We start from the raw sequence: 27,321 nt of genomic DNA on the forward strand, positions 1-27,321 counted from the left end.
GGTTAAATTTGTTCTTCAGGTCTTTAAAATTGATGGGTATTTTTTTCACACAGTTCATCTGCGTTAGATTTGTCGGGGTCCAACTTTCCGCACGCTTCATTATCTGCTGTACGGAGGGTTTCACGGTTGTGCAGTGGTTTGGGTAGCCATTGTGTCTGGTGTTACAGCTCACTATTAGTGATGAGTAGTGTTGAGCATTCCGATACCGCAAGTATCGGGTATCGGCCGATACTTGCTGTATCGGAATTCCGATACCGACTTCCGATATTTTTTCAATATCGGAATTCGGCATCGGAATCGGAAGTTCAGTTGATTGACGGCCTGACGTCATCATGATGCGCGGTGTGTGCGCATCATGATGCGCCGTCATTTCGGGCCTTCCGGGGGTCTCTGCCGGCCTGCCGGGGGGCTGTGCCGGCCTGCCGGGGGGCTGTGTGGACTGCCCGGGGTCTGTACCGGCCTGCCGGGGGGCTGTGCCGGCCTGCCGGTGGTCTGTGCACCCTGTGGGGGTCTGTATCGGCCTGCCGGGGGGCTGTGCCGGCCTGCCGGGGGGCTGTGCTGATGTCCGGGGGTCTGTGCAAGCATCGTCCGATGGGACTACAAGTCCCATCGGGCGATGCCTGCTACCATGACAGTGATTGACACATTAGCCAATGATGGGACAGTAGTAGTCCCATCATCCGGCTAATGTGTTAAATGTTAAAAAAAAAAAAAAAAAAAAAAAAAAATACTACATGCATGCTACATACATACTACATGCATGCTACATATATACTACATACATACTACATACATGCTACATACATACTGCATGCTACATACATACTACATACATACTACATACATACTACATATATACTACATTTCCCACACAGCAATGGCATAAAGTGAGACTAGGGACTTTTTTTTTTTTAAGTGGCGGAGGAATACAGTGCGGAAGGATACCTACCTTCCGTCATTGGATTCCTGCAGCCCGTAGAGAACGGCAGCATCATCTGATGCTGCAGTTCTCTACCCAAGATCGTCGTGGGACACACTCGTGGACTGCTTCGGATCGTGGGTGAGTATTTTTGTGGTTTGTTATGTTAATATTTATCCCGGAATAGACAATGGCTTCGGGGAACAATGTGACAAGTATTGGTAAGTATGTTACTCTATGTTATATGTACTGTATGTCTATGTATGTATTGTATGAATGTATTGTATGTATGTAGTATATATGTGGTATGTATGTAGCATGTAGTATGTATGTGGTATGTATGTAGCATGCATGTAGTATGTATGTAGCATGCATGTAGTATGTATGTAGTATGTATGTAGTATGTATGTAGTATATATGTAGTATGTAGTATGAATGTAGTATATATGTAGTATGTATGTAGCATGCATGTAGTATGTAGCATGTAGTATGTATGTAGCATGCATGTAGTATATATGTAGTATGTATGTAGTATGTATGTAGCATGCATGTAGTATGTATGTGTTATGTATGTAGCATGCATGTAGTATGTAGCATGTAGTATGTATGTAGCATGCATGTAGTATATATGTAGTATGTATGTAGTATGTATGTAGCATGCATGTAGTATGTATGTAGCATGTAGTATGTAGCATGCATGTAGTATATATGTAGTATGTAGCATGTAGTATGTATGTAGCATGCATGTAGTATATATGTGGTATGTATGTAGCATGCAGTATGTATGTAGCATGCATGTAGTATATATGTAGTATGTATGTTGCATGTAGTATTTATGTAGTATGAATGTAGCATGTATGTAGTATGTAGTATGAATGTAGCATGTATGTAGTATGCATGTTGTATGTATGTAGCATGTAATTTTTTTTTTTTTTTTTTTTTTACATTTAACACATTAGCCGGATGATGGGACTACTACTGTCCCATCATTGGCTAATGTGTCAATCACTGTCATGGTAGCAGGCATCGCCCGATGGGACTTGTAGTCCCATCGGACGATGCCTGCACAGACCCCCGGAGCCTGCACAGACCACCGGCAGGCCGGCACAGCCCCCCGGCAGGCCGGCACAGCCCCCCGGAGCCTGCACAGCCCCCCGGCAGGCCGGCACAGCCCCCCGGCAGGCCGGCACAGCCCCCCGGAGCCTGCACAGCCCCCCGGCAGGCCGGCACAGCCCCCCGGCAGGCCGGCACAGCCCCCCGGAGCCTGCACAGACCACCGGCAGGCCGGCACAGACCACCGGAGCCTGCACAGACCCCCTGGCAGGCCGGCACAGCCCCCCGAAAGGCCCGTACAGACCCCAGAGAGGCTGTACAAGGGCAGGAAAGGGTTTTTCTTATTCCGATACCGGAAGTCCCATAGACTTGAATGGGACTTCCGGTATCGGAATCGGCGATACCGATACTTTTTTTAAAGATCGGCCGATACCATCCGATACGATACTTTGAAGTATCGGACGGTATCGCTCAACTCTAGTGATGAGTGAATGTGCTTGGATAAGGTGTTATCGGAGCTTGTTCAGGTGTTAACCAAGTATCATCGGGGTGCTCGAAAAATATGTTAGAGTCCCCGCACCTGATTGTCTCACTCTGCTGTTCGTTTTTTATTGTATTTACTTTGTGGGTTTAATAACTTCAATTTTGCTGGAATGGACTTTTAAGAGCGCAGCAATACCAGTTTTTTATTGTGGAAAAGGGATGAGAACTTTATTTAGGAAAAATATTTTTTTTGTCACCTTACAGGAAGTTCAACCTGTAATTGCTTGCTTGCACTCTGTACTGCAATACTGTGGTCCTGCAGAAAGTGCACACTCTCTCCATTTACATGGGGTACAGTGGAGGACCAACAGAGACGGTCATATATTTACCACCTATCCTGTGGTTAGATAGTAAATGCCTATAGGTTTCACTTATCTCGGCAATCCTACATTATATCGGATCACATGGACATTACAAGGGAGGGTCGGGATCCACAGTGACCAGATGATGAATAGACTAATGTGCGTTAAAGAAAAAAAAAGGGGGGATTTCAAGATGAGACTACCTTTTGAACTCTGCAGATGTGCTCTTTAGAACTTCAGGAAAGCTTGGTCCTGATTTGTGCTCTCAGAGAGTGAATGCAGGCCAGTGGATTAAGTGTAGTTTACCTTTAAATAAGAGATTTTATGTATAAATTGCACTGGTTTAAGAGATGCCTCCCAGGGTGTTGAGAATGTCATAAATACTGTGCTGTCGTCTCTTTAGACAGATGATGTAAGAGGACAGTCTGCTGGAAAATATTGATTATGTAACAGGGAAAAAAAAAAAACACTTTATTTATTAGAAACAGAAGAAAAATACCCCCCCAGGAGCTTAAATATGACGCCCGTGCCTATCATATCTGCTTCCATCTTTAGACAGCTGTAGATGTGTATCAGATGGAGAGTATCCAGAAATGTGAGTGACTTGCAGATTTCGGGTATTTTTCCTTTCCTGGTGTTTGTATAATTGTTCCTTTGTCCTATCCATGCTGGTCAGGCGTTTTTTAATGTCAGAGACGTGTGTTCGAACCAATCAGATATTTCCTTCTCCACTGTTCCTCCTTATGCTGCAGCTGCATCTCCATCCTCTCCCCTAAATTTTCCCTGTCTCATATTTACTGATTTTACATGTGACAGAGGTGTTTTTGAGCATTAAGGGAACCATTAGCTGCTCATAGGTGAGGAATGGGTCTCTTTGCCCTTTCCCATAAAATCTGTAGAAAAGCATGGTTTTGCTGACCTTTTCCATGACAAGTTCAAACTACACATATCAATCTAATATTTCCAGAAACTGTCTTGATTTTCATGATCTGTAAGGCTAGTTTCACACTAGCGTTCTGCAGGGCTGCGTACTTCCTCCTTTCTTCTTCAGTTAAGCCCCGCCCACTGTCATACCTCTTCCATTTAGCTCCGCCTATGTCTGCATGCGTCCTGCGTGCCTATCTTTAACATTGGGTATGCGGGCCATGCGAATGTATGCTGATGCCTGTGCATACGTCGTTTTGACGCTGCGGCGAACACATGTTGCATTTTGTTGTGGTCGGCGCAGCGTTAAAATGACGCATCCGCATACATTCGCATGACCTGCATACCCAATGTTAAAGATGGTACGCAGAACGCATGCCGACGTAGGCGGAGCTGAGTGGAAGAGGTGTGGCAGTGGGCGGGGCTTAACAGAGGAAGTACGCAGCCCTGCCGAACGCTGGTGTGAAACTAGCCTTACATGCCATCTATTTAAGTGGGCGGTTCCTCTTCACTTGCATTTTGTCAGCACTATAGGTGCTGGAACTACCTTTCCAAATCACATCCATATGATTTTAGATACTAAAAATTCAACTTATTTGTGCTATCAATCTGCAAACACATCTGACCTTACAATGTTAAGGGACAGGCACATTTAAAAGAGCATCCTCTCCCTTTTGGATTTTCTATCTAGAACATGTCAGTTTTATATACTTTAGTATCCAGTGAGTTATTCTGACACTCAGGATGAGCCATAATGAAAGATGTTAGCTGATGTCGCCTGGATTTGATCCATTTGCATTTTCCATTTCGACTGTATGTCAATTTTGTATAAAATATTACATCACTCTTTTAAATCAAAAGACAATAAATTACTGACTCATCCATTTCATGTCTGAATTAGCCGCTCTAATGAAAGATGTTAAATGATAGTTAATATTTTATTGGCAAGTCTCATACTCCAGTCACCTGCAGAGCTGCAAGCAGAATTCTTCTAAGCCTGGTCACAAACCTGCCTACACCCAGAAGTAAGGCGCACAATAACCATTTATCAAAGAAGACGTAATGTACAATACGTCGCATCAATTAAAGCTACATTTCCCACAATGCGCTATTAGTGGATGCGCTTTACATTATACACACGTGTAAGACACACGGACTGCGAATATCTACAAAGATTCTCTGTTCCCCCAACGTTATAGTCTGGTCCCGTTCTGCAATAACAACATGATATAAAGTATGGTACTTGGTGGCACCAATATGGTAACATGGTGAGCGCATCGACTTTGCAAATTATCATATTATTATGGTAAGATTGAGATGTGGACACATGATCTCTGACATCAACATCTCACTTCATTGTAACAACTTCTGGGAACATACCCAAAAGGCACATTTTATTATAACTAGCTGAAGAGCCCGGCGTTGCCTTGGCATAGTAACCAACTGTGGTTAGTTATAACAAATTGTAATGATTATATTGCACATAAAAACATTTCACATCATATATTCAACACTACAGATTTGCAACACAAACGATTACCCAAGTATTGATAGTATTTTATTTTCAACTCATTCAAGAAGAGCCTTTTGATAAACAACATTTTTGGTTTTTCCTTTCGGTGCAAAGATGAACAGATTTTTGGCAGTTCCAATTCTTGAACAGATCACGTAAAGTTGACTATGAGAAAAGCATGGAGATTGCAAATCGATCCCTACTACTTTCAAGGACTGTCCCTGAGCATTGTTAATGGACATTGCAAATAGCAGTTGAACTGGAAACTGGAGGCGTTTAAAATCAAAAAAACATCAGATGGAAGGAGTGGAATTCTTGGAATGAAAATGTCCTCTCCTTTGGCACATCCTGTTTCTGAGCTGTGTATCTATTCTGTGTGATAATGTCTGCTGAGCTGTGTACCTAATCCTCTCCTGTGTGATACTTTCTGCTGAGCTGTGTATCTAATCCTATCGTATGTTACTGACTGCTCAGCCGTGTATCTAATCCTATCCTGTGTGATACTGTCTACTGAGCCGTGTATCTAACCCTATCCTGTGTGATACTGACTGCTGAGCCGTGTATCTAATCCTCTCCTGTGTGATACTGACTGCTGAGTCGTGTATCTAATCCTATCCTGTGTGATACTGTCTACTGAGCCGTGTATCTAATCCTATCCTGTGTGATACTGACTGCTGAGCTGTGTATCTAATCCTATCCTGTGTGATACTGGGCTCCCCCTGCAGTCTGTGTCAGAGGGTGGTCTGTGTTGGCACGGTAATAAATTGTGTTATTTCCAGCTTTACAGAAGGACGATAACACCATAGAAATGATTTCATCTTTTAAACAGCTCTGGGACAGCGTGGTGAGTTTTAAGTAGCAACTTTTGTGTTTCGACTTTTATGTGGCGAGGTTGGGTGTATGTGTGGTGAAATGTGTGCTGAGGGTGGTATATGTGGTGAAGCATGTGGTAGTGTGTGGCACATTTTGTGTGTGTTCATATCCCCGTGTGTGGTGAGTATCCCATGTCAGGGCCCCACCTTAGCAACTGTACGGTATATACTCTTTGGCGCCATCGGCATCTTTCAGTTCCCCTTGTTCACATCTGGCAGATGTCAATTTGCCTCCCAACACTTTTCCTTTCACTTTTTCCCCATTATGTAGATAGGGGCAAAAATTGTTTGGTGAATTGGTACGCACAGGGTTAAAATGTTGCCTCACAACATAGCCTATGACGCTCGCGGGGTCCAGACGTGTGACTGCAAAATTTTGTGGCTGTAGCTATGACGGTTCAGATGCCAAATCCAAGTCCCAGAGTGAGGGTGAGTGCACACAGTGCGGATTCAGCTGCGGATTTTTCAGCGCGGATTTGCAGGAAAATCCGCAGGTAAAATGGCGTGCGGATTCCCCCTACGTTTTGACACCTGAACAATGGAACAGGTGTCAAACCGCAGAGGAATCCACAGAAAGAATTGACATGCTGCGGATTTAAAACTGTGGAAAAATCTGCAGCATCTGCACTGCATTTTTTAAAAGCCAATGGATAACACTGTACTGTGCTTGCGGATCTGCAGCGGCAAATCCGCTGCGGATCCACAGCAAAATCCGCACCGTGTGCACACACCCTGATGTTTAGGCCGGGGTCACACTTGCAAGAAACTCGCACAAGTCTCGCATCTCAATACCCGGCACTGCCGCCGGCATTGCCCGAGTCTTACATCTCAATACCCGGCACTGCCGCCAGCACTCTGGACTTGGAGTGTGCGGCTGCATGTATTTCTATGCAGCTGAGCGCTCCAGTCCAAGTATTGAGATGCGAGACTCGTGCAAGTTTCTCGCAAGTGTGACCCCGGCCTTAAAGTGAAAAAAGTTATAGTGACAAGTTGGTAAGTTTAATTAGTGGTGAGCCAGGTGCTGAGAACACCTATTAATGAAAAGAAGGGTCAGAAATGCTAAACTGTTTTAGACTTTCTGTGATTGTCTTGTGTCGAAGGAGAGCAGAAGGAGGTCTCAGTGATTGTGGGGTTTCTCCACCCAGATCACCACCAGTCAAAACTGCTGATATGTGTCACAATCCAGGTTGGATCTGACAGAGTAAATGCACAAAGTAACCTTTTTTTTTTTCCCTTGGCTGTGTGCCAAAGGTGGTTTTGACCCCGGTGGCCATTAGGGTCATTGCACTGTGGTGATTTCAGTTGTAGTTTTCCCCCGGTGGCCATTAGGGTCATTACACTCTGGTTATCTTAGTTTGTGCACTTAATTATGTATCAGGTGTGATAGCTCTATAAGAGAGTATTAGGTGTGTTAATCACTGTTTGTGATAAAGTATTCTTTTGCAAGCAAGCCTGGGTGAAGGATGGAGCTAAAGGAGAGTCACAGGCAGCTCAGAGAGTCCTAGAGTGGATTGGTGGAGTCAGCGATGGTGTCTGCAAGGAGTGCTGGCATGGCGTGGTGGAGTTGCAGCGATGGTGTCAGCAAGGAGTGCCTGCATGGCTTGGTGGAGTGGCAGTTGCGGTGTAGAACTGCACTCACGGTGCTGGACTTGGTTGCTGAGAGCTGGACTCAAGCATGCTGGACTTTTTGGCAGAAAAGCTGGACTCATTTGCTGGACTCTGTCTCTGGACAGCTGCATGGAGGTGGTGGACTCTGTTTGCTCCAAGGCTGCACTAAGATGCTGAGAAGGTCCATTTCTGGACAGTGTCGGACACGGAGGAAAAGATGCACGCAGGTGGTGGGCTCTGTTGCTAGGAGCGTAAGCAACAGAGCAAAGCTGAGGGGTGTTTCCCCTGTTTTGTCACTTTTCCTTATGTGTGTTTAGTGCAGTGGTGGGATTAGTTTCCGCACCGACCAATTCCCTAGTGAGGGTTTAGGTGCAGGGTGAGTCAGGGTTTTGAGGTTCCTGATCGGCGCCCGGTGCGGAACCGGCCTAGGGAACGTTAGGAGTGTAGAGACGCTGACTCAGGGGAGTGCATTCCCTATCGCAGGGCCACCATTGTTATTGTTACCCAGGTTTTCCCTTTCCCTTTGTCTTATTGTATCAGTTACCGGCCTGCAGGCCGCGTCACATAGGACAATTACACGTGCCGTGTCCTGTTGTATCAGTTACCGGCCTGGTGGACGTGTCACTCAGGACGGGGCACGTGACAATATGTCTATATCATGTCACTGATGTTTTGAATACATATTTACCTTTAAAAAGAAAAAAAGTTTATTTAAAAACTAAGTGGTTTGTAGGGCTTAGATATTTATAGGTCACCAGTATGAAATCTGTTGGGGACCAATATCCCTTTCCATCACAAATCAGTTGTTTGCAGATACTGCATTTTTTCCATACCCTTTGCTGTGGCCGTTTCTTGGGTGCTTCCGCTCAGTTGCCATTCACTTCAATGGGAGCTGAACTGATGTGCCTGAGAAAGGTGACTGCACAGTTTATGGAACAGAGGTGTCCTTGTTGTGTACACTGGACATCCAGCTATGGTTGGAGCAGCAAAGAGCTGATTTTTGGAAGTGCTGGGAGTCAGAAATTTATGAAGCTGTCACACTAGGGTCAGGAGACCTGTCAGTATGTCTGTGCATTGCTGTCCGATCTCTGTCCAATTTTTATGGATACATCATTGTTATCAAAAGATGTTCACACTCCTAACATAGTTGCGCTAACAGCTATCGCTTCCAACTTCTCCATGTATAGGAATGCTCGGCCAAGCGCTCGTGTTTCCAGAGGGAACAAATAGATTGGCGGTTGAAATATCGCCGGTAGTTTCTTTATTTTGGCAGGATCGGTCTATCATCTAATGTGTATGGGGGTCCTCCTGAATGTTGGAGGATAGTCAGGAAGACCCATACACATGAGATGGTTGGCCCATCACACCAAACTCTGCAGGTTCGGCTAACTTGTCTTAAGATTTATGGACCCCATAAACACAAAATAACTTATTTAAAAATACAAAATTAATGAAATGGAAAACATTTTTTTCACATATGCAACTTCAGTGCATTTAAAATAACCCGTATTATAAAGTTAAAATATATTTATACAACGCTGAGCAAAACTAAAACAGATTAAAAGGCGGTACATGTAATTCTAGTAATTTTTTTTTTAATAAATATTATGTAGGAATGTTAGTGAGTTGTTCCCTTTTTCCAGATCTTTTCCACTACTAGAAGACATTACAATGCCTGTTGGGGTGTCATCCAGCACAGTGTATCCTCCTACATTATTATGTATTTATATTTCCCAGTCGATTTCTCGCTCTTGTTTCTCGATTCTCTGCTCTCCTTTCATGAACCAGGATGGACAATATGGATTCCGCCAAGGCTGGATACCTAATTACCTGGAATAGAAAGCGAGGATTGAATATAAACATACTGTACATGACACATGCCATTATCTTATCTTTGGAGCCTTCCTGGAACGGCTATAACTCGAAGGAAAACTTTCTGTAAAGCGTGGCAGTTCTTGTAAAGTTAATGAGTGGACCCTTCCTGCAGATTAGTTGACCTGGGGAATGCATTGTAAGAGATGAAAATCATTTTCTGATCTCGTAAAGGCCTTACAGCATGATGGAAATATGGGGAAGGAGGCATATGAGAAGAGATAAAACATAAATCTCATGCTGCTTGGATAGTATTGATTAGTGCTGCCTGAAAGCTATAGAACATCTTGCAGTTCTCACTGCAGGATGTATAGTCCAGATAGAGGTCGATGTGCTATATAAATCCACTAAGACTCCAGTCCAGGGGGGTCTTCTATTTAGTATTTGTGAGAACAGGGACTTTTCATTAGAATTATGGTTATTCTTCCCATTGACGAACGCTACAACGTGAATGGCTGATAACAGGGAGCTATTATTATTATACATTTATATCGCCATTTATTCCATGGCGCTTTATATGTGAAAAGGGGAAATACAGTATATACAGGTACAATAAACGTGTAAGACAGGAGACACACAAGTACAGAAGGAGAGAGGACCCTGCCCGCAAGGGCTCACAGTCTACAGGGATGGGTGAGGATACACTAGGAGAGGGTAGAGCAGGTTGCTTTAGCAGTAGGTTGCTTTAACCTGCACAGGAAATAGAGATGTTCTGCAAGTTTTGTGTTACCATTAATTGCTTTTTCATGGATTTTTCTGGAATTACCAAATGAGATATAAGATATTGAGGAGATGGGACTGGATAGATTTATACAGGTGATCAAAGGTGACAACAACATGAAAAATAAACCCACCAGATCTCATTATTACCACACAAAGCGGAATCTATCACAACCTGTCACCGCAGCTGTTGCAAAAATACCGCTCCCAGCATGATTTTAGGGGTAAAGAAAGTAATAAAAAATGAATCAAAATCAAATAAAATTGTTGCAAAAGTCCAGAGATCTGATAAATCACTACCCAGAAAACACTGTATTGTAATTCAGCACCACACTGCACCCAGCATGCATATTGCACCAGCTTCTTCAGGGGGGGTTCTGACAATGCTGGGAAAAGATCAATAAAGTCAGAAAATTTCTATTGTTTAATCAACATGCCGCATACAGTGGGTACGGAAAGTATTCAGACCCCTTCAAATTTTTCACCTTTTGTTTCATTGCAGCCATTTGGTAAATTCAAAAAAATTCATTTTTTTCTCATTAATGTACACTCTGCATCCCCTCTTGACTGAAGAAAAACAAATGTAGAAATTTTTGCAAATTTAATAAAAAAGAAAAACTTAAATATCACAGGACATAAATATGAGTGTCTGAGCAAAGGGTCTGAATACTTAAATTACATGCTGTCCATTTCCTTGTGATCCTCCCTGAGATTAATCTGATAGGACTTGATTTTTGTAAAGGCGCAAAACTGTCTATATAAGACCTCACAGTGCATGTCAGACCAAATGAGAATCATGAGGTCAAAAGGAACTGGCCAAGGAGCTCAGAGACAGAATTGTGGCAAGGAACACATCTGGCAAAGGTTACAATAAAATTTCTGCAGTACTCAAGGTTCCTAAGAGCACAGTGACCTCCGTAATCCTTAAATGGAAGACGTTTGGGACCACCAGAAGTTTTCCTAGACCTGGCCTTCCAGCCAAAATGAGGAATCGTGGGAGAAGAGCCTTGGTGAGAGAGGTAAAGAGGAACCCCAAGATCACTGTGGCTGAGCTCCACAGAGAAAATTCCACAAAGTCAGCTATCACTGCAGCCCTCCACCAGTCGGGCCTTTAGGGCAGAGTGGCCCGACAGAAGCCTCTCCTCAGTGCTAAGAGAATAAACCGTAGCACTACTGTGAAGGTGCTCAAGTAGGTTCACAAGCCAGTAAGATAGAAGTAAGAAACTTGGCACTCAACTTATGATAAGGAAATCTGTTATGAATGGGTCACCGAGGAGGAAAACAAGACCAAGCCAAGTCACAGAAAACCAGAGAGTTTGGTAACTACGCGGATTGCAGACCCCTGATCCTAACCACACAACTAACAGCAACCGTGGCGTGTACCTACGATGATTCTAGACGCCTTGTCACAGCCGGAGGACTAAATAAGCCTAAAGCAAGTAAAGGGGAAATCTAAAACTGCCCCAGAGCAGACCCCAAAGGAATAGACAGCCCCCACACATGTATTGACGGTGAGACAAGATGAAAACATGAACACAGGTAGGAAAATAGGCTGAGCAAACGATGGGGCCCACACTAGCTAGAAAGGACAGGAAAGGAAAGATACTGTCTGCAATAACGCCAAAAAACCCTGCAAAAATGCCCAACACTTGTGATAGCAAAAAATACCCTGAAGTCACTAGACTTCTCCCACTATATTAGCACTCTGGCATCTTTTGAGAACAGAGCAAAAAGAGGCCAATCTAATAAGGGACAAAAAGCAAACTGGCACATACAGTGACATAAGAGTGGAAATTAAGCACTGTCCCAGCTGGGGCTGGCTGACCACACAGAAAACTGAATAGACAAAATCAAATGTGAACATTAGCAAAGACAACTTAGCTTGAGAAGGCAGGTACTGAGCTGGAATCTAAGACCTCAGGAGGCAGGAAAAAATCACCAGTATGGGAATAGGGAGTCGGCTGTCTTAAATCCAGTCTGAGACTCCAGATGTCCAATCCTCTTCCTTATTATCAGGTGGCAGGTCTCTGTTAATTAGATCAGCTTCACTACCTCCTGCCACCACCAGAGGGAGCCCGGAAAGAGAACTCACAACTCCTCTGTCAGCACAACCAGCTCCCTCACCAGAAACCAGAGGCAGACCAGAAAATAAGTTCACACCAGAAATCCAGATTTTTTTATTTAGGCAGTCACAAAAACAGAGGACGTTTCGGTCCCAGTTGGACCTTTTATCAGCCCCACCGGTGGATTCTGGGTCAGTGTAGGAGAGGCTAAGCACAGCACCTGCTTTTCAAATCCCTGCTTTTGGTCAGCTTTGACCTATACACCCCTTCTCAAAATTGCAGGACTAAACTCTAATTACGGTTGCGGCTACGCCATCTTCACCTACAGGCACATATAGCACTGTATCTATACTTACTCATTCCTACAGCAGTCGGGCTGATGAAGGTCCAACTGGGACTGAAACGTCCTCTGTTTTTGTGACTGCCTAAATAAAAAAATCTGGATTTCCTTATCATAAGTTGAGTGCCAAGTTTCTTACATCTATCTCCTCAGTGCTAGACATATGGAAGCCTGAATAGAGTTTGCTAAAAAAAATACATGAAGGACTCCCAGACTATAAGAAATAAGATTATCTGGTCGATGAGACGGAGATAGAACTTTTTGGTGATAATTCTAAGCGGTATGTGTGGAGAAAACCAGGCACTGCTCATCACCTGCCCAATACAATCCCCACAGTGAAACATGGGGGTGGCAGCATCACGCTATGGGGGTGGTTTTCGGCTGCAGGGACAGGACAAATGGTTGCATGTGAAGGAAACATGAATGCGGCCAAGTACAGAGATATCCTGGATGAAAAGCTCTTCCAGAGTGCTCTGGACCTCAGACTTGGCCGAAGATTCACCTTCCAACAAGACAATAACCCTAAGCACACAGCTAAAATAACAAAGGAGTGGCTTCAGAACAACTCTGTGACCATTCTTGACTGGCCCAGCCAGATCCCTGACATAAACCCAATTGAGCATCTCTGGAGAGACCTGAAAATGGCTGTCCACCAACGTTCACCATCTACCCTGATGGAACTGGAGAGGATCTGCAAGAAAGAATGGCAGAGGATCCCCAAATCCAAGTGTGAAAAACTTTTTGCATAATTCCCAAGAAGACTCATGACTGTACTAGCTCAAAAGGTGTGTCTACTCAATACTGAGCAAAGGCTCTGAACACTTATGACCATGTGATATTTCAGTTTTTCTTTTTTAATAAATTTGCAAAAACGTCTACATTTCTGTTTTTTTCACTCCAGATGGGGTGCAGAGTGTACATTAATGAGAAAAAAATGAACTTTTTGGAATTTACCAAATGGCTGCAATGAAACGACGAGTGAAAAATTTAAAGGGGTCTGAATACTTTACGTACCCTCTGTATATCTTCTATAATACTGCTCCTATGTACAGGAATATAACTACTATAATACTTCTCCTATGTACAAGAATATAACTGCTATAATACTGCCCCTATGTACAAGAATATAACTACTATAATACTGCTCCCTATGTACAAAAATATAACTACTATAATACTGCCCCTATGTACAAAAATATAACTACTATAACACTGCTCCCTATGTACAAAAATATAACTACTATAATACTGCCCCTATGTACAAAAATATAACTACTATAACACTGCTCCTATGTACAAAAATATAACTACTATAATGCTGCCCCTATGTACAAGAATATAACTACTATAATACTGCCCCTATGTAAAAGAATATAACTACTATAATACTGCCCCTATATACAAGAATATAACTACTATAATACTGCCCCCTATGTAAAAGAATATAACTACTATAACACTGCTCCTATGTACAAAAATATAACTACTATAATACTGCCCCTATGTACAAGAATATAACTACTATAATACTGCCCCCTATGCAAAAGAATATAACTACTATAACACTGCTCCTATGTACAAAAATATAACTACTATAATACTGCCCCTATGTACAAGAATATAACTACTATAATACTGCCCCCTATGTAAAAGAATATAACTACTATAATACTGCACCTATGTACAAGAATATAAATACTATAATACTGCTCCCTATGTACAAGAATATAACTACTATAATACTGCCCCTTATGTACAAGAATATAACTATTATAATACTGCACCTGTGTACAAGAATATAACTACTATAATACTGCTCCCTATGTACAAGAATATAACTACTATAATACTGCCCCTATGTACAAGAATATAACTACTGTAATACTGCTCCTGTGTACAAGAATATAACTACTATAATACTGCTCCCTATATACAAGAATATAACTACTATAATATTAAATCTGTAAATGAGGAATCGTGGGAGAAGAGCCTTGGTGAGAGAGGTAAAGAGGAACCCCAAGATCACTGTGGCTGAGCTCCACAGAGAAAATTCCACAAAGTCAGCTATCACTGCAGCCCTCCACCAGTCGGGCCTTTAGGGCAGAGTGGCCCGACAGAAGCCTCTCCTCAGTGCTAAGAGAATAAACCTTAGCACTACTGTGAAGGTGCTCAAGTAGGTTCACAAGCCAGTAAGATAGAAGTAAGAAACTTGGCACTCAACTTATGATAAGGAAATCTGTTATGAATGGGTCACCGAGGAGGAAAACAAGACCAAGCCAAGTCACAGAAAACCAGAGAGTTTGGTAACTACGCGGATTGCAGACCCCTGATCCTAACCACACAACTAACAGCAACCGTGGCGTGTACCTACGATGATTCTAGACGCCTTGTCACAGCCGGAGGACTAAATAAGCCTAAAGCTAGTAAAGGGGAAATCTAAAACTGCCCCAGAGCAGACCCCAAAGGAATAGACAGCCCCCACACATGTATTGACGGTGAGACAAGATGAAAACATGAACACAGGTAGGAAAATAGGCTGAGCAAACGATGGGGCCCACACTAGCTAGAAAGGACAGGAAAGGAAAGATACTGTCTGCAATAACGCCAAAAAACCCTGCAAAAATGCCCAACACTTGTGATAGCAAAAAATACCCTGAAGTCACTAGACTTCTCCCACTATATTAGCACTCTGGCATCTTTTGAGAACAGAGCAAAAAGAGGCCAATCTAATAAGGGACAAAAAGCAAACTGGCACATACAGTGACATAAGAGTGGAAATTAAGCACTGTCCCAGCTGGGGCTGGCTGACCACACAGAAAACTGAATAGACAAAATCAAATGTGAACATTAGCAAAGACAACTTAGCTTGAGAAGGCAGGTACTGAGCTGGAATCTAAGACCTCAGGAGGCAGGAAAAAATCACCAGTATGGGAATAGGGAGTCGGCTGTCTTAAATCCAGTCTGACACTCCAGATGTCCAATCCTCTTCCTTATTATCAGGTGGCAGGTCTCTGTTAATTAGATCAGCTTCACTACCTCCTGCCACCACCAGAGGGAGCCCGGAAAGAGAACTCACAACTCCTCTGTCAGCACAACCAGCTCCCTCACCAGAAACCAGAGGCAGACCAGAAAATAAGTTCACACCAGAAATCCAGATTTTTTTATTTAGGCAGTCACAAAAACAGAGGACGTTTCGGTCCCAGTTGGACCTTTTATCAGCCCCACCGGTGGATTCTGGGTCAGTGTAGGAGAGGCTAAGCACAGCACCTGCTTTTCAAATCCCTGCTTTTGGTCAGCTTTGACCTATACACCCCTTCTCAAAATTGCAGGACTAAACTCTAATTACGGTTGCGGCTACGCCATCTTCACCTACAGGCACATATAGCACTGTATCTATACTTACTCATTCCTACAGCAGTCGGGCTGATGAAGGTCCAACTGGGACTGAAACGTCCTCTGTTTTTGTGACTGCCTAAATAAAAAAATCTGGATTTCCTTATCATAAGTTGAGTGCCAAGTTTCTTACATCTATCTCCTCAGTGCTAGACATATGGAAGCCTGAATAGAGTTTGCTAAAAAAAATACATGAAGGACTCCCAGACTATAAGAAATAAGATTATCTGGTCGATGAGACGGAGATAGAACTTTTTGGTGATAATTCTAAGCGGTATGTGTGGAGAAAACCAGGCACTGCTCATCACCTGCCCAATACAATCCCCACAGTGAAACATGGGGGTGGCAGCATCACGCTATGGGGGTGGTTTTCGGCTGCAGGGACAGGACAAATGGTTGCATGTGAAGGAAACATGAATGCGGCCAAGTACAGAGATATCCTGGATGAAAAGCTCTTCCAGAGTGCTCTGGACCTCAGACTTGGCCGAAGATTCACCTTCCAACAAGACAATAACCCTAAGCACACAGCTAAAATAACAAAGGAGTGGCTTCAGAACAACTCTGTGACCATTCTTGACTGGCCCAGCCAGATCCCTGACATAAACCCAATTGAGCATCTCTGGAGAGACCTGAAAATGGCTGTCCACCAACGTTCACCATCTACCCTGATGGAACTGGAGAGGATCTGCAAGAAAGAATGGCAGAGGATCCCCAAATCCAAGTGTGAAAAACTTTTTGCATAATTCCCAAGAAGACTCATGACTGTACTAGCTCAAAAGGTGTGTCTACTCAATACTGAGCAAAGGCTCTGAACACTTATGACCATGTGATATTTCAGTTTTTCTTTTTTAATAAATTTGCAAAAACGTCTACATTTCTGTTTTTTTCACTCCAGATGGGGTGCAGAGTGTACATTAATGAGAAAAAAATGAACTTTTTGGAATTTACCAAATGGCTGCAATGAAACGACGAGTGAAAAATTTAAAGGGGTCTGAATACTTTACGTACCCTCTGTATATCTTCTATAATACTGCTCCTATGTACAGGAATATAACTACTATAATACTTCTCCTATGTACAAGAATATAACTGCTATAATACTGCCCCTATGTAAAAGAATATAACTACTATAATACTGCCCCTATATACAAGAATATAACTACTATAATACTGCCCCCTATGTAAAAGAATATAACTACTATAACACTGCTCCTATGTACAAAAATATAACTACTATAATACTGCCCCTATGTACAAGAATATAACTACTATAATACTGCCCCCTATGCAAAAGAATATAACTACTATAACACTGCTCCTATGTACAAAAATATAACTACTATAATACTGCCCCTATGTACAAGAATATAACTACTATAATACTGCCCCCTATGTAAAAGAATATAACTACTATAATACTGCACCTATGTACAAGAATATAAATACTATAATACTGCTCCCTATGTACAAGAATATAACTACTATAATACTGCCCCTTATGTACAAGAATATAACTATTATAATACTGCACCTGTGTACAAGAATATAACTACTATAATACTGCTCCCTATGTACAAGAATATAACTACTATAATACTGCCCCTATGTACAAGAACATAACTACTGTAATACTGCTCCTGTGTACAAGAATATAACTACTATAATACTGCTCCCTATATACAAGAATATAACTACTATAATATTAAATCTGTAAAACCAATTAAATGATTTATTCTAGCTATCTATCTTCTCATTCTACCTGCCTTTCATTGCTTTTTCCTTAAAGGGATTCTGTCAGTAAACCAACCTCCCCAAATCACATATATGGTAATGCAGGTCTTTTTTATATGTAAATCCATCGACACCCTGTATATCGTCTATCTGTTGCACATTAATAGCATCTGAATTATGTTATGAGCATGGCCAAGACAAAGCCCTTAAAGAACTTCTGTCTCCCCAGGATATTTCCTCACCCATTACCAGCTTCTTTAGCCTTTAGCCAGTTCAATGTCTGATTTCCTTGCCTGTCTCTTGAATTTGTCTGTCAGTAAGCTATTGATAAAGCTAAAGAGGCTTGTGCTGGGCGACAAAACAACCTGGGGAATTAGAGGCACCTTAGTGCTCTATCATGTCCAGAGCACTTAATACTTCAATTACATGTTAATAAAATGATATTTACTGGGGAATGCAGCAACAGATAGAAGATGAAAAAGGTGTTGATAGATTTAGTTTGCCAAGACCTGCATTTATATGGATTGTGGGGGTTGATCTTACTGACAGATTCCCTTTAATTACACTTTTTTGAGATATTTGCTCCATGTACAGATTTCTACATGCAGGTGTTTGTGTTTTTCTGTTAGTTAATTACAATATTGTTATTCAATTTCTCTCTATTTGAATTCATTATGCATAATTTAAAACAATTATCCTCATTGTAATGTCTGTGACTAAGCCAGTGCATACTTCAGCCATTGTACAAGTCAACCAAGTGTTTTTACTTGTGTTGTACTTTTCTGGTTTACGCAAAACTGCGTCTTCTTGTAAATATCTAAAAATAATTTTCAGGGTTTAACAATATTTTTAGGATTCAACAACTTATTTTTTGTTTAATATATTTAAAATAAAGCAGCTTTGCAAATAGTCAATTAAAATATACTGCTGTGTACACAGCTCCTATGCTGATCTCTGTGTTTCCATGGTTACAGCCTACAAACAAACACTGTGTAGTCTGATCCTGCTTTCTTGTGTAACTCATTTCACAACCAAATTCACAGCTCATTGAAAAATCTGCCACTCTCTCTATTTTTTTTTTTTTTCTTGGGTTTTGTCTGTAAACTGGCCACAGGGTGAACGTGCTCTTAAGGCGCCGTCAGACACAGCGATCTTGCTAGTGAGATCGCTGATTTTGTGACACTACAGCGATCTCGCCAGCGAGATTGCTGTGTGTGAAGGGGATCAGCGACCAGCCCAACTGCTCGATCGGCCTGGGCCGTTTTTCGATCGCTGGTCTCCCGCTGGCCAGCACGCATCGCTGTGTGTGGCAGCGAGAGACCAGCGATCAGCGACGCTGGATTCTAATGTAAACAGCGGGTATCCAGGAGCCGCGCGGCTCTCAGTTACCCGCTGTTTACCTTGGAAACCAGCTTGCTCGCTGGTCCTGATCACTGGAGGCGCTGTCTATGTCACCAGCGATCAGCCTAACGATGTCCCAGCAATCCCATCATGTCGGATCGTTGGTGGGATCGCTGGGACATCGTTATGTGTAACGGGGTCTTTAGACATTGTAAAGAGTTGACACACTTAGCTGCTTCTCTAGGTAGACACAGGAACACCTGCTGGTTTATTAAAGTCAGCATAGACCAAGGCAGGATTCAGAAAAACAAAAGCAGAGCTTTCCTGGCTTAATAGGAAACTAAAACAAATAAGGTATAACAGAGTCCTTTCTCTGCAGGTTCACCTGCAGTTATCCCGCACATTCCTTAGCTCCTCCAGGAGCTATGTGGAAGTTCCTGCTCTCCCAATACACAACATGCCACAGACTCTCATGGTCAGGTATTTAACACCCATGTGATGGTCACATGACCTTCACCTCACACAGGTCCTGGCAGGACTCTGCATGTGGAGATACGGTGGAAGGAGACTTCCAAAACGCGCATCGTGGCGTGTTACACAGGCACACCGTGTTATCCACCCTCCCTGGATTTGCAGGTACTATTAACACATCATTGCCCTTTGTGGCCTATATGTTTAGCCCATGGTTCAGTGCACAGTGACATTTATTGCTGAAGGTTGATCTAATCCTGCACCATTGTTTGCACTCCTGCATATTCATTGCACTGCAGTATTTTGCATACCTTTCTGTACCAATACTTTGCACTATTTTTTTTTTTTGCACAATTTGCATTTTTTATGCACAACTCCTGTGGGCGTTTTCATTGTTTTTGCAATTTTTTTTTAATGTTAAATCATTGGTTACTTATATAGTGTACTATAACCTGCCACAGGCTTGTGTATCTATGATACACGAGCATTGTTTTTGCACTATATGATAACATTATTTTATGCTCAACCATTGGCTCCTTATATAGGGTACCATAACCTGCCACAGGCTTGTGAGGTGTGGGTATATATGATGCATGAGCATTTTTTTGTCTGGTCCAATATTTGCATTTTATTCATGGTCCTATGTATATACATATTGTTAGGCGTCAGGTTCCTGCCACTGCACAGCAGGAATCCAGAGCCTTGCACCCAGCGGTCTCCCATTCTTCTTCAGCCGCAGTGGAGCCTGCTCAGCAGATTCGTCGGTCCCAGCGCTCTGTCCAGGCCAACTCCGTGGGTTTGCTTGCTGCTGCCACCTCTGGCACAGCTATGGCAATGCAGGCTGCTCAGCAGCGAGATTCTCCGGGGACTAAGTCCTCATCTTGGGCCACTGAGCATGCCCGTGGAGTGATCTCCCACTGGAGATCGAAGGTCACGTGCTCAGGTCCTGCTCCTGTTCGGATTGGCCCATCCGAGAAGCCAGGAAGGTCCCGGATGCTCGCGGCTATAAAAGGTCTGCATGGCCACTCGGCCATGCGCTCGGATACTCAGTATTTTCAGACCATGAGGAGTGAGTGGTGTATGCACGCATGAATGTCTCTGGTGACTGACTCATTACGAAACCCCTACCCTTGGTACGCATGTGTTGTGCAGCCTAGCCTGCTAGCGCCCAGGCTTAGGTGTAGGTAGGGCAGAGTCGGAGTCAGGCATTAGTCCCCATCAGTGACTCGGCACGCCACAGTGCACGTGCTCCACACTCCGTAGCCAGCGTCTATAGCGGCGTTCGCGGCAGCGATGCTGCGCTCTCCGAGGGCCTAGAGGAACTATAACCCCGTGTCCTTGGGGTAAAGTTCTGTGGCCACTTTCTGTGCGCTTTTTGGCCGGGCTCTGTGAGCTAAACAGGCTCCGGTATTTACGTTCAGCCGCTGTGCGGCTCTGTGAGTCAACAGAGTTCGCCCCTGTTCACACTGGGTGACATAACCCACGTGTGACTGTTTTCACGGTGCTCTAGTCTTCCACCATTACCTAGCAGCAGTGTACCACCTCTGCACGGTGGACCCCGGGCTGCGAACGCACCTACTATTATTTATAATTTGGTGCGTTCCGGTTCTGCCAGCCCTAACACATATATGCTCAATATATTACAGCCGTTTAATTGCCTTTTTATGCACTATTATAATTATTCTTGTTTTTGAGCCAATTTTTATAATAAAGGCTATTTTATTAAGTAATTTTATACTTTTTCATTTTTTTATATCTACGGCTCCTATCAGGTTTTTCTCTCACCATTCTCAGTTTGTTTCTTAATCTGGATACACTGTTGCAGTTGAAAGTATCACTCATGATAACCTTAGATACACAGGCTCAGCATGAATATAGTATCACCCATGGCAGGATTAGGCCTGTTTCACACTTCAGTTTTTTGCCATCAGTCAAAATCCGCCAAAATTTGAAAATGGCGGATCCGCTTTTCTTGTGGCGGATCCGCCATTTTTACCCATTGGGATACATTAGTGGCGGATTTTGGCGGATGGTCGTCTGTTGCATCCGCTATTCGGCGGATCTGCCAATTTCCTGGCGGATTCTGTCTGAGGGGGACGGAGCTTGCAATGTTTTTTTTCGCCGTCAAAATGGCGGACGACGGCGAATCCGCCGTCATCCGCCATACGGTAGAATGGGCGCCTATGGGCGGCAGATCTGCCGGGATCCGCTATGTTGCGGAATCCACCAGCGGAATCCACTAAATCGCACTGAGCATGCCCAGAAAAAATGATACTTTTCCAGACAGTTCCAAAACTATATAAGGTGGGCTAATTGGGCCCAGACATGCAGTAGCAGCATCAAGATGGAAGAGAGAAGATACCAGACACAGCCTGACAGCCAGCAAGCATCTGCCAGCCAGCCAGCATCAAGAGGCCTGCCACCAGAAGCCAGCACCTGCCATCAGCAAGTCAAGAAGCTTGCCACCACTGAGCCAGGACAGAGTGGCCTGCCAGTGACAGCACCAGCACCAACAGCCAAGACGCCTGAAAGTGTGAATATAACCTATTTGTGTGTGACATTTCTGTGTGTGTATGGCCTGCTTGTGTGTAGCCTGCCTGTGTGTGTGTGGTCTGCGAGTGTTGCATGTGTGTGTGTGTGTGTATTTTTTTTTTTCAAACTTTTTTTTTTTCTGTTGCATGTGTACTGCATTTTATTTTCATACTACTGTAATTTTATTGTATTATTTATAAGTATGCTGTGATTGTGTGGTGTAACTGGTATTGTATGCGGTGTAATTGGGCCCAGACATCCGGCACCAGCCACACTGAAGATACAGAGCCACACATCCTTCAACAGCCAGACTGATAGAAGACCAATCTAGAGCTATAAAACCTGCCTGCCCAGCTGCAAGTCTTCCACCTGCAAGACCCCCTGGAGCATGTGTGTGTGTGGCCTGTCTGTGTGTGTCATGCGTATTTTTTTTTGTTTTTTTTCCTACTCTGCTGCATGTGTATTGTATTTTATTTTCATATTTGCCATTGTGGCGTGATTGTGTTGTTTAATGTATGTGGTGTATCTATTGTATATATATATATATTTTTTTTCATTTATTGTGGTATTTAAAATAAAGAGCGGAGTAGCTCCTATTTGTGTAAATAAAACAAAAATTATAAACTAAAAAAATAAAATAATAAAAACTTTTTTGAAAAAAATCTCTGTAGTATCAATTTAAAACCAGGTAAAATTAAGTATGGTTATGTACCATAAAGGTACTTTAATTTTTGTGTTTTGGTTATACTCTCAACTGAGAGATTGCAATTTACACATTCAAACACTTGTGTTTACTCTCGGTGAGAGATTTTTAGGGAATTCAAACACATGCAAACAAAAGTGTGGGGATACACAGCAATTACACACCGTACATCACTGTGGTTACACTCTCGCTGAGAGTTTTTCAGGGAATTCAAACACAAGTGTGGGGATACACAGCAATTACACACCGTACATCACTGTGGTTACACTCTCGGTGAGAGTTTTTCAGGGAATTCAAACACATGCAAATACAAGTGTGGGCATACACAGCAACTATACACTTTACATCACTGTGGTTACACTCTCAGTGAGAGTTTTTCAGGCAATTCAAACACATGCAAACACAAAACTGTGCGTATACTCAGTTTCAGGGAATTACACACATTTTAAATACCAATGAAGATTTATTTTTTTATGCTATTTAAATTTTGCTTTCACTTTGATATGATTTCAGTAAGTGACGCACAACTGCCAGTCCGCAGGATACAGCACGCTGCATCCAGACCAACAGGCCGCAGCAAACCCACACCATAGTGTGCAATTTTCCCAGTAAGTATGAAAACCTGAAAGCTTGGGATATCCTTTGTATAGTAGCTTAACAAGTGTATTTATACTTGCAGATCCAGCCAGGAAGGTCGCAGCAGGCGAGCCAACCAGTAAGGCCGCAGGAAACCCACACCATAGTGTGAAATTTTACAAGTATAAAGGCCTGAAAGCTTGGGATATCCTTTGTATAGTAGCTTAACAAGTGTCTTTATACTTGCAGATCCAGCCAGGAAGGTCGCAGCAGACCCTCAAGAAAGGACGCAGGAATGTCTTCTCCTGAAAGCTCCCCCTCACATCATCAGCGAACTGAGGTAAATATTTTTTTTAATTTTTTTTTTTTTAACTCTTATTTTTTTTTTTTTTTATAAACCCTATATCCATGTATTATGTTTTCACAGGAAGCTGATTCAGAGGAGCTTCCAGGAGGAGACATGCAGGGTGGAGAAACACAAGGAGGGGGCGCACAGAGTGTAAGTTTAGGACAAACACATACATACATAATGCAACACCCAACACAAACATTCATCACAGCGCACACACAATAACTATGCATCCATCCAAACCAATTTTTTTTTTTTTTAATTTTACAGTCTTCAGAATCCGGTGCCCGCACTAGAGCAACTCCCAGGACATCCCAGAGTCATCGAGGTGATGCCTCTGGTGGTCAGCAAACGGTAAGTAACCCTATTTGGATAATTGAGTAAATGAACATCATGTGTTTGAATAGAATGTAATTTTTTTTTTTTCTTTCTTCACAGGTTTCACAGCGTGCTCCCCGGAGACAACTCGAGGAGGGTGTGATAATAGACACGGATGACCTCATCCATGAGGTTGAAAACCGGGAGCCGCTGTGGAACATGGGAAACCATTTACACGCCGACCAACCAACCACCCGACGACTCTGGGATGAGGCGTGTTCTGCAGATATAGAGAACTGGGAGGAGCTCAATGCGAGGGCCAGGGATTTAGTGCGTAAGTATTACAACTTCAGTAACTTATATTCCAGCATGTGAAGTGTTGAATACTAAACCCCTTTTTTTTTTTTTCTTCACAGGTGACAGGGTTATCACACGGTGGCGGTCGCTCAGGGATCGCTTCAAGAGGGACTACAACAAGGAGATGCAGGCCCCAAGTGGATCGGGAGGACGCCGGGGAGCCCAGTACAAGAACTACAGAGCCCTGGGGTTCCTCCGATCGACTATGGTGTGCAGAAGGTAAATATTCCACAAACCATTTCTGTAGTAGAAATGTTTAAATGTTTAACCAAATTTTTTTTCAGCAGTTAAATTAAATATCAATATCTTTAATATATTTTTTTCTCTTTTTTTTAGCACCATCTGCAGCACTCAGGAGCCTGCATCAGAGTTGCCTCCCTCTGGAGTGATCCCTTGTGAGACCGCCCCCGGTGACCACATCGAGGTATCCATCCCCTCTGTACCTACCCTCTTGTCTCGTCCCTCTATCCCCTCCACCAGCACTGGAGCAGCAGGGCAGACTTCATCACATGAAGCTGCTGGTGACGACTTGTTCCCTATTCCCCACCCCTCAGACACTGCCGCAACATCTCGACCAACTTTTGGTTCTGGCCGGCAGCGTCTGAGGAGTCAGGAAAGGATGACCTTGTCTGACTGTTTGAGTCTAAACTCATCTGTCCAGCATGGTTTCCAGAATTATGGACGTTTATCTTCTGGGTTGACCATGATCAAAGTATCATGGAACTCAGAAGCTACATGGAACAGATGAATTTAGAATCAAACCAGACGCCGAGACATATCTTTTTTCTATCCGTTGTCCGGCAAATGGAAGATTTAAGTACTCACCAGCAGATGCGTGTGATGCAAGCCTGTTAGAATGCTCTAGTGGAGGTACTAGCAGAAGCATCCCATCATCCCCCTGTCCATCCTCCCTCTGTCCATCCTCCCCCGTCCATCCTCCCCCCGTCCATCCTTCCCCCGTCCATCCTTCCCCCGTCCATCCTTCCCCCGTCCATCCTTCCCCCACCATCCATCATACAACCGTCCCTCCTCCTACCACTCCCTCTCCTTTCTCTAGTTCCCCATTCCATTCTTCCCAGTACATTCCTTCCTCATTGCATTATACCCCAATGCCCTCACCATACCCACCCCCACATACACCTTCAATGTACCCACAAACCTCGTCTGTCCATCCACTCCCGTCCCAACCACATGTTTTGAACCCCCGTTCCACTTCTAATCCTCACCAACTCCCTTCCCAGTCCTCCCCCCCCCCTCGATGTGGTCAACCCTGTTAACCCCTCCGATACTATCTCCACCCAACAGTATCATTGATAACTTGTTTATTTCTTTAAAAAAAAAAAAGGAGGTAAAATATATACCCCAAAAAAAGTTTTCAAAACTTAACCAAAAAAAAGTTTAAAAAAAAGGCAAAATATATACCACAAAAAAAAACTTTACCAAAAAAAAAGTTTATCAAAATGTAACAAAAAAAAGTTAAATATATATATAAAAAAAATAAAGAAATCACAAATAAACAATGTTTTTTCTTTTCAAAGAACTTTATTGTGTGGTTTCTTTTTTGTTATTTATTTCTTGAGAAAGGTTCAAAGTACACCGGTAGTGTAAAAGGTAACACAACACTTGGTAACATTTCACAGTACACCGGTGGTGTACAAGGTAAAAAAAAACGAACACTTGGTAACACAACACTTGGTAAAACCCAACACTTGGCATCATTTCAGAGTGTTAAAGTTTAAAAAAAAAAAAAAAATTGGTAACACAACACTTGGTAACACAACGCTTGGTACCCAACACTTGGTAACATTTCAAAGTGTAAAACTTTACGCTTGGTACCCAACACTTGGTAACATTTCAAAGTGTAAAACTTTAAAAAAAAAACAACACTTGGTAACACAACGCTTGGTACCCAACACTTGGTAACATTTCAAAGTGTAAAACTTTACGCTTGGTACCCAACACTTGGTAACATTTCAAAGTGTAAAACTTTAAAAAAAAAAAACAACACTTGGTAACACAACGCTTGGTACCCAACACTTGGTAACATTGCAAAGTGTAAAACTTAAAAAAAATAAACCAACACTTGGTAAAACAAAACACGTGGTAACACAATGCTTGGTAAAACCCAACACTTGGTATCATTTCACAGTGTAAAAGTTAAAAAAAAAAAACAACACTTGGTAACACAATGCTATACCCAACACTTGGTAACATTTCAAAGTGTAAAAGTAAAAAAAAACCAAAAACAAACACTTGGTAACACAACACTTAGTACCCACAATTGGTATATTAAAAAAAAAATTATACCATGTCATCTTGCCAGTCCATTTGTCCCTCTGGTGTCAGAAAATAGTCTGCAAAGGTGTCTCTCATTCTTTCCACTGACCCAGTACTCCGAAAAGTTTGCTGCTCATAATCCCACAAGGTGGTTTCAGACAGATTTTCTTCTATGGAAACAGGTTCCTTTGAAAGGACAAAATTGTGCAGGATGACACAGGCCTTCACCACCTCATCCACAGTCTCTGTTTTCGTTTTAATGGCCATTAAACAGGACTCTCCATTTTGCAGTTAAAACGCCAAACGCGCACTCCACCACTCTGCGCGCTCTGGTCAATCGATAGTTATATATTTTTTTCCGGTGTGTCAGTCCACGACTACCATATGGCTTGAGTAGGTGTTTAGAAAGCTGAAAAGCGTCGTCACCAACGCACACAAAAGGCATTGGTGGGCCTGTTGTTCCAGGGAGTGGTCTTGGAGGTGGGAAGTCAAAATTGTCTCTATACAAACGACGGCCCATGGTGGACATCTTGAAGACCTGAGA

The 27,321-nt window shown here is 42.8% G+C and overlaps 1 long non-coding RNA gene across 1 annotated transcript in view; it reads right to left on the bottom strand.

The window, feature by feature from the left end:
* Nucleotides 1–9,309: 9,309 nt before the first annotated feature.
* LOC141048750 (uncharacterized) overlaps nt 9,310–27,321 on the bottom strand; it is a 190,857-nt gene continuing 172,845 nt past the window's right edge. Inside the window, exon 3 of the long non-coding RNA XR_012220130.1 lies at nt 9,310–9,564. This is a non-coding gene — a long non-coding RNA (uncharacterized lncRNA). The remainder of the gene's footprint in view (nt 9,565–27,321) is intronic.

This window comes from Dendrobates tinctorius, unplaced genomic scaffold (assembly GCF_039654945.1).
Source record: "Dendrobates tinctorius isolate UK_male_01 unplaced genomic scaffold, ASM3965494v1 ptg000138l, whole genome shotgun sequence".
Taxonomy (NCBI): Eukaryota; Metazoa; Chordata; class Amphibia; order Anura; family Dendrobatidae; genus Dendrobates; species Dendrobates tinctorius.